General features: G+C 44.5%; 1 protein-coding gene across 2 annotated transcripts in view; it reads right to left on the bottom strand.

The window, feature by feature from the left end:
* Window positions 1-7,336, bottom strand: part of FHIT (fragile histidine triad diadenosine triphosphatase) — a 1,147,690-nt gene extending 1,140,354 nt beyond the window's left edge. The window contains exon 1 of one of the 2 annotated variants that reach the window (XM_081820160.1): window positions 7,169-7,336. The gene's annotated coding sequence lies outside the window, so the exon portion shown is untranslated. The remainder of the gene's footprint in view (window positions 1-7,168) is intronic. The other variant, XM_081820150.1, reaches the window with a different exon arrangement.
* Between the last annotated feature and the right edge of the window lie 335 nt (window positions 7,337-7,671).

The raw sequence follows: 7,671 nt of genomic DNA on the forward strand, positions 1-7,671 counted from the left end.
ATCCAGCAAATTAAAGACATTTAACCAAATTAGCCTAATTATTCTGCCATGAAATGGAGGGTGAAGGTACCTATAAAAAATTAAATGGGCTCCCCCTGCTCAGCGGGGATCCTGCTTCTCCCTCTCTCTCTGCTGCTCCCCCTGCTTGTGCTCTCGCTCTGTCAAATAAATAAATAAAATCTTTTAAAAAAATTAAAAACGAAACTAATCTTTATAATAGTCAGCCTCTCTGGAAGCATTCATTTCAGGCTACTGAATTAGAATGTACAAATGTTACTGGTTAAGCCCCACACTGGGCGTGGAACCTACTTAATTAAAAAAAAAAAAAAGGGGCACCTGGGTGGCTCAGTCGTTAAGCGTCTGCCTTCGGCTCAGGTCATGATCCCAGGGTCCTGGGATCGAGTCCCACATCGGGTTCCCTCCTCGGCGGGAAGCCTGCTCTCCCTCTCCCACTCCCGCTGCTTGTGTTCCTGCTCTCGCTATCTCTGTCTCTGTCAAATAAATAAATAAAATCTTTAAAAAATAAATAATTTTTTTTAATAAAAATTTAAAGAATGTTACTGGTTAAAATGGGTTATAGTTTGTCTGAACAATAGTTTAAACCTTTACAGTAATGCAGCCACAGCTCATGAAAGCATGTAACTCAGTTTCTTTCTTTTGAACGTAGTTTTAATGGGTTAATAATATTTTTTTCAGCTATGAGGAATAAAACAAACTAAATATCAGGCAGAGAAACACAGCCTGAAACAAAACTGAGAATCCTGACTCAAGTGAGCACTCCCAGAGATACAAGGGCACTGGGGGAGAGAGTGGGGCATATTTCACTTCAAAGAAAACCTAGGACACAACCTATAGTTAGTTCATCAAATTCCAGGAAAGCTTTGTGACAAGGTTTATCATCTCTTTCACGCCCAAACCTTCAAAATGCTACTTTCTAGATACTTCTCTCCCCGCAAAGGACTTTCACCTGCTAGATTGTACCTGATTCATTTCATGATGTTCTGTTGTTAGAATCAGTTGTTTTCATTCCTAAATGCACTTCAGAATCACCTGGGAAACTTAAAAAGGAAAATACCAACGCCTACCTCCCCTTCACACTCTGATTGAATATCTCTGGATGGGACCAGCCCCCGGTGACTTGACCTTGCAGCGAGGGTTGAGAACCACTGGTTGAAAAGCAATCCAAACAGGTTAAAATTATGTAAAGAAGGAGGCACTATAATTGGACTTAAATAAATTTACATGAGGAGGCAAAGTGCCTCAAATTCCCATCGTAATCAGATATAAGATGGTACTTTAAGGATCCCAGGGTTTTTTTCCATCAAATTTAGACAGTCTCGATTACACGGGAGAAATATATCTAGTTGCCCATAATACTCAAGTTTTTACCAAGGACTGAAGAAGTTTGGCACTTCACATCCGAGATAAAAACAAAAATTGTACAATTAAAAGTGATCTATTCCAGGGGTGCCTGGGTGGCTCAGTCAGTTAAGCGACTGACTCTTGATTTCGACTCAGGTCATGATCTCAGGGTTGTGAGATCGAGCCCTGCATCAGGCTCCGCACTGGGCATGGAGCCTGCTTAAGATTCTCCCTCTCCTTCTTCCCCTCTTCCCTCTCTCCCTCGCCCAAAAAAAAAAAGGTGATCTATTCCATCTAGTATTCAAAATATGATTAAAAAAAAAGGTAACATGGAGCAGGGTGCATTAAGTTGGACTTATTAACAACAGTAAGAGTAAATTCAAAGCTACTGTGTCTTGAGTGCCGGTTACTGTGTTAAGCACGCTCTATGGGTTGTCTCACTGGAAACTTAAAACACTGCTCTGCAAGAGGAATTATTACGTCCATTTCACAGATAATAAGGAAACTGAGGCTGAGGCTCCGTGAGACTAGGACACCTTCCGCAGAGTCACACTGCAAGTGACGGATAGAAGCAAGACTAGAATCCAGGTCTGTGACTCTCTGGAGTCCATTCTCTTAACCACTACCATCTCTCATCTAGACCACTCAAGAGTCTCCTCAGTACTGGCTCCTCAAAGTACAGTCCACAGACCAGCAGCATCAGCCTGTTAGAAATCCTGAACCTCTGGCCCATTCCAGATGTACGGAATCAGAACCCACAGCTTAAGATCAGCAGGAGAGTCATATTCACATTAAAGTTAAAAAACACAGGCCTACCTGGACAATTCTCTCTCACAAATTCATCATCTTTACTGCATCCACACTTTTAAAAAACAAATCCTATCATTTCATTTCCCCAGTTAAGACTGTAAGTGGTTTCCCAAATGCCCTTGGAATAAAGTCCAGAATGCTTTTACAATACAGGTAACTGGACTTTGCATAATATCTCTGGTGCCTCCCTATGCAGCCTGATACCCACCATGTCCCCCTAGTCCAGTGATTTTTATACTCCAGACATAGAGATCTTCTTTCCACTCATCGAATCCCAATACCCGCCTCTTCCTTTCCTGTCTTCCTCCCTCCCTTCCCTCCTTTCTGCCTTCCTGCTTTCCTTCCTTCCTCTAAGCTCTTCCCGGCCTAAAACTGACCACCACCCACCACCACGACCAACTCATTTCAGCCACATTCACTGCTGTATCTGCAGCGCATAACAGTGCAGTGCCTGGCACAGAGCTAGGAGCAGGATAAATGTGCGGAGTAAGTACATGCTTAGGCTACTGATAAACGTGCTGAATAAGTACATGCTTAGGCTACTGAACAGCAAAGGCTGTTCCCTTTGCACATCTGCTCTTTACTCTTTCCCATTTTTCCTTCCCTGTCCCCTACACCACCTCTCTTCTCTCACTCACCTCCTTATCAGTAACCTCATGGCTGTTGCAGTTGTCAGTTGTCAGCATTAGAGAGACACACTGCCATGCCCACATGTCCATTGCCCTGCGGTTACTCACCAACAGGGTGATGACTGTTTCACTTTAACCCTGAGACACCTGGAATAGGCCCAGTCCTTTCCAGAAGTAGACAGAAGACCCCACCAACAGGGGCAGGCCACTTTTCAATCTGAGATTCAATAAAGAGATGGAACCATAGATCAGGGACCTCTCAGAAGGCAACATAAAGTCAAAAGCTTCAATATCGCTCTACCCACACAGAGTATGACTGAGCGGACAAGATCGATTATCAAAGTTGTGGTTAACTTCATACTTTAAATGGGATGGCCAACCTTGCTATTCTAAGAAACCAAATGGCAAATCCTTTTATGAAGCAGATACCTGCCTCAAGTTTAAATGGTGAATAACCACGATATATTTTCATATACTGTTTAATAACAAAAATAAGAGCTACTATTCATCTGTTGAGTACAAGCTACTGAGTACCTGACAACACACTCAAGGTTTTAAAAACACTATCTTATTTAATCTTTATCCTCACTTTATGGGTAGAAATGCTTATTATCCCTATTTTACAGAAGAAACCAAGGGCTAAGTTACCTGCCTCTTAGGGCAGGGCTGGGATTTAAATCATAGGCCTCCAGACTACCACTCCCTATGGCTTCTTTGCTATGTTTTGCTATTTGGATCACTTTCTCATCTGAGAAATCACAGACATGGACATTCCCAAAGAAACAGCCCCTTGGAAGATGACCTCAAAGGCTGAGATTTTTCTTCGCAATGTAGACATTGAAAGGAAAGCAACCTGCTACATCTTATATTTCAAAGCACTTCTATCTTAAAAGAGATTCAAGAAAAAGATGTGGGAACAGAGCTCAGGGGTGCTTATGAATGCAATTTCACAAATATTTTTTCAGTAGCTACCAGTGGTCAAGCACGTGCTGGAAGCTGACTGTTAGCTGGGAAAGTGCTGGGCAGGGCAGGGGCCTACAGGAAGGGATGGGGAGAACATTGCCCATAGTGACTGTTTCAGGAATGTTCAGCCAATAATTTATAAAAATGTTAGTTTATTATCTAACTATTATCAGGAGATGAGTTACCTGCTTTATTATCTGTGAATACATAATTGAAAGGGACAGTGTGTCTTCTAAAACTGAAGTATTACATAAGTCAAACAACTCATGTGTTCCTTTCTGACACCCCATATTAGAGGGTCAAACCGTAACTTGTATGAATACAAACATAGTGTCAGATTTTGTTCTCAAGGGTCTGAAAGAACAAAAGAGAAAAAAGCACTGGGAGCCAAAACAAGACATTCCCAAAGTAGAAAGGGAGCATACTAAAGTCACACGTATATACAAATAAAGAGAGGAGTACAGAAACATTTCCTAAAGAATTCCAGCAAACATTTACAGAGATAAGGATAGGATGAGAACACCAAGTCAAAGAAATCATGAGCCTGAAAGGTCACAAACATTACCACGAGGCCTCCAGAAACCTGTCTCCTTGCAGAAAGGGCATGAGATGAAGATCATGGATCCCTCTCCTCATTTATAAAATGAAGGAGTTAGATTAGATGGTTTTTAAGGTCCTTCTAGCCCTAACCCATTAGCTACTTTAATCCATGCGGCCCCTGCACCTGAAGTCAGATGAGCATACAAAGATGCTCAAAAAACTTTGGTTGAGGGGCACCTGGGTGGCTATTGGTTGAGCGTCTGCCTTCGGCTCAGGTCATGATCCTGTAGTCCTAGGATCAAGCCCCCACATCGGGATCCCTGCTCAGTGGAGAGCCTGCTTCTCCCTCTGCCCCTCACCCTCTCTCTGTCTCTCTCTCAAATAAATAAATAAAATCTTAAAAAAAAAACTTTTGTTGAATTAATGAAACATTACAACCTTACCAATAAGAAGAGGCTTTACAACAATTGGTCCTGGCCTGGCCTACAAAGAACAAATTAGAAGAGAAACCATTATCTAAACAGCTTCGCATCTGGTGCCCCTTCTAGCTGACTGCTGGTAGAATGAAAATAACCCTGGACTTGGAAATAAGACACTTGGGTCTAGTCTCATCTCTGACACAAACCAGCTGTGTGACCTTGGGCAAATGGCTTTACCACCTGGAGTTTCCTCATCTCTAAAATAAAGGTATTATAAAGCTATATATAGCCAACATTTGTGGAACCTTTACTATATGCCAGGAACTGTTCCAAGATCTTTGTCTTAAATTTAAATGATCTCAAAGATTTTTGCTGCTCTAACATTTAGTCTGACTACAGAGGAAACATGGTATGATGGAAAGATTCCAAATTCTGTACTCAGAAACGTCGGACTCCCTCTCGCTCTGTTAGGTGGGGTCTTTTTTTTTTTTTTTAAATTTGACAGAGTGACAGACAGCACAAGCAGGGAGAGTTGGAGAAGGAGAAGCAGGCTGCCCACTGAGCAGAGAGCCTAATGCTGGGCTCGATCCCAGGACCCTGGAATCATGACCTGAGCCAAAGCAGAAGCTCCCGACTGAGCCACCCAGGCACTCCAGGCGGGGTCTTTTTTTAAGCAGAGACTGTTAAACAGACTACGTTACTATCTGAGTACTTCTGTTCCCTAGCTGAGTTAATTTGGACAGGTTGCTTAACTTTAGTTGCTTAACTTAGTTTTCTAATATGTGAAAAGCATATAAAATGGTTCTCTCATATAGCTTTTGAGAGGATTAAATTAAATTATAATAACTAACTGTAATATATATTAATAAATACACATATATTACATTTTATTACTAGGTGTGTGACCGAGGACAAATTATCTTCTCAAGGTTTTTCCTCAACCACAGATGGGAGGTACGGTGTTATGAAAAGAAGTAATGTGAACATTCTGTAAACTGTCGAGTGTCAGCTGTGTTTGAAAGCATGCATATTCCTTAATACTTGGATAAGTGTATACAATACTCCTCTAATACTTGTAACAGCATATACAATCAATGACAACGACAACAATAATAAAAGACAGCTTTACTAGACATATCTCTCCACTCCCCAACAACAACAAAAGACGCTTTCCTAAACATCTCTCTAGTCCCCGCTCACAGCGGGTGGACCTAGAAGCTGCCAGCCAAGAACGCAGGGCCATATGGAAGTTGTAGTTCCGAGTCAAAGGGCCGATCCACAAAACGGCTGAAGTGAGACTTCATCTCCCAGGAGACACCTCGCCGCACCAAATGGCACGCTGGGAGATGGAGTCCCAACCCTCCGGGAAACAGGCAGCGGGACTCCAACTCCCAGACGCCTCCGCTACGCAGGCAGCCAGCGGTAAAATGGAGCCGCAGAGGGAGAGTCCAGGCACACCCGGCTAAACAGGTGCGACTAGGGGCCGCTCTTAGTCCCAGGCCCAGCACAGGTGAGAGCCTTTCTACAACAGCTACGGGAATCATTTTCTGCTGGTCCCTAGCACATTTCTTGAGAGATCCGGAATAATAAAGCAGTAAGTTTGCAAGTGGCAGACTTTCACAAACAAGACATTTAGCTTTCCGCTCCAGCCAGCATCCTTGGGCCACTTGGGCAGAGATCTTTAAGCTCTTTTTTCCAAAATAAAACACTGAGTGGCTGATCCAAGGTCATACACCAGTTGGAGAATTTGATCCTAGAGAGGCGCCTGCAACTCCGGTTCCACTAACCAGCCTCCCCTCTCCACGCCCCTCCCCCCGGCCCCACACGGATATACCTTTAAAATCCCCACATATTTTTATATACAAACTACATTCATCCATAAAATGCCAAACGAGCTTGGACTCATTGAGTTACCCCACAATAAAGAATTCACTGCTTTTTAAAATGTTTTTAAAACATCAAATGTAAGATTCCCTCCCAAAATACTGCCTTCCTTCTACCTACTTGGCTCCTTTCTTGGGCACATGTTCAGCACCCTCCCTTTGGGGAACCCAGAGCTGGGTGTTTAATACAGTTCTTTTGGGGCAGCGATTCCTGCTACTTGCCTGTGACACTGGCAAACCCTGCAAAAGCGGCCAGTGCCAACTACACCACCAGGTCTGGTTGCTGGGGCGTCCCTGGAACCGCTGGCGTGGTCCCATGCCTCAGTTTACCCCCTCATGCAGCAGATGGGCGGGTTAGGGTTAGGGCTGGTGGTCAGAACGGGTCCTGTAGGTGCGGGGGTAGGAGGGTCCTTGGGGCAGACACACCACCACCACCACCCCAGGAGCTGTGCGAGCCGGACCCCGCCCCACTGGACTGCGGGTTTATGGACCAGACGCGCGTGGAAACCAAGACCCGCACCCCAGAAACACTCTTCGACTGGGGCTTGCCCCCTGCCCCTACCTTCCAAGATCTTGGCAGCTGGAAAGTGAAAGGCAGAGGGAGGGAGCCCGGGGCAGGAGCGGCACCTGGGCGTGTGCCCACTGGGGTGGCCTCCTGAGGGACCCGGGAACAGGAGGGCAAAAGTCCCGCGACGGGACGGAACGGAGAGGGTACTACAATTCCCAGATGGCGCCGCGAAGGGGGCGGAATCTAAGATGGCCGCTGGCCTGAGGACAGAAGTGAGGGCCAATAGGCATAAAGTATGCGCCTACAACGGGCCAATCAGAAGCTATAATGACAATAACTCTGATTCAGGGGTGAGAAACATTGTTTCTCTCCGGAGAGCCGCTGAGGTGAGAATCCCCTCGAAAGGGATTTTTGTCATAAACTTCACAATCTTTCTTTTTTTCCAAATGGCAAAAGAAATAAGAGTCTTCAGGCTATGCCGCCTTTTTTCCTCCTTATTTCCTCCTAAACGTGTTTAACTTCCCACCCACCCCCGCCACGCCCCACTACTCCGCACA

This window comes from Leptonychotes weddellii, chromosome 1 (genome assembly GCF_054177405.1).
Source record: "Leptonychotes weddellii isolate Sample4059 chromosome 1, ASM5417740v2, whole genome shotgun sequence".
Lineage (NCBI taxonomy): Eukaryota > Metazoa > Chordata > Mammalia > Carnivora > Phocidae > Leptonychotes > Leptonychotes weddellii.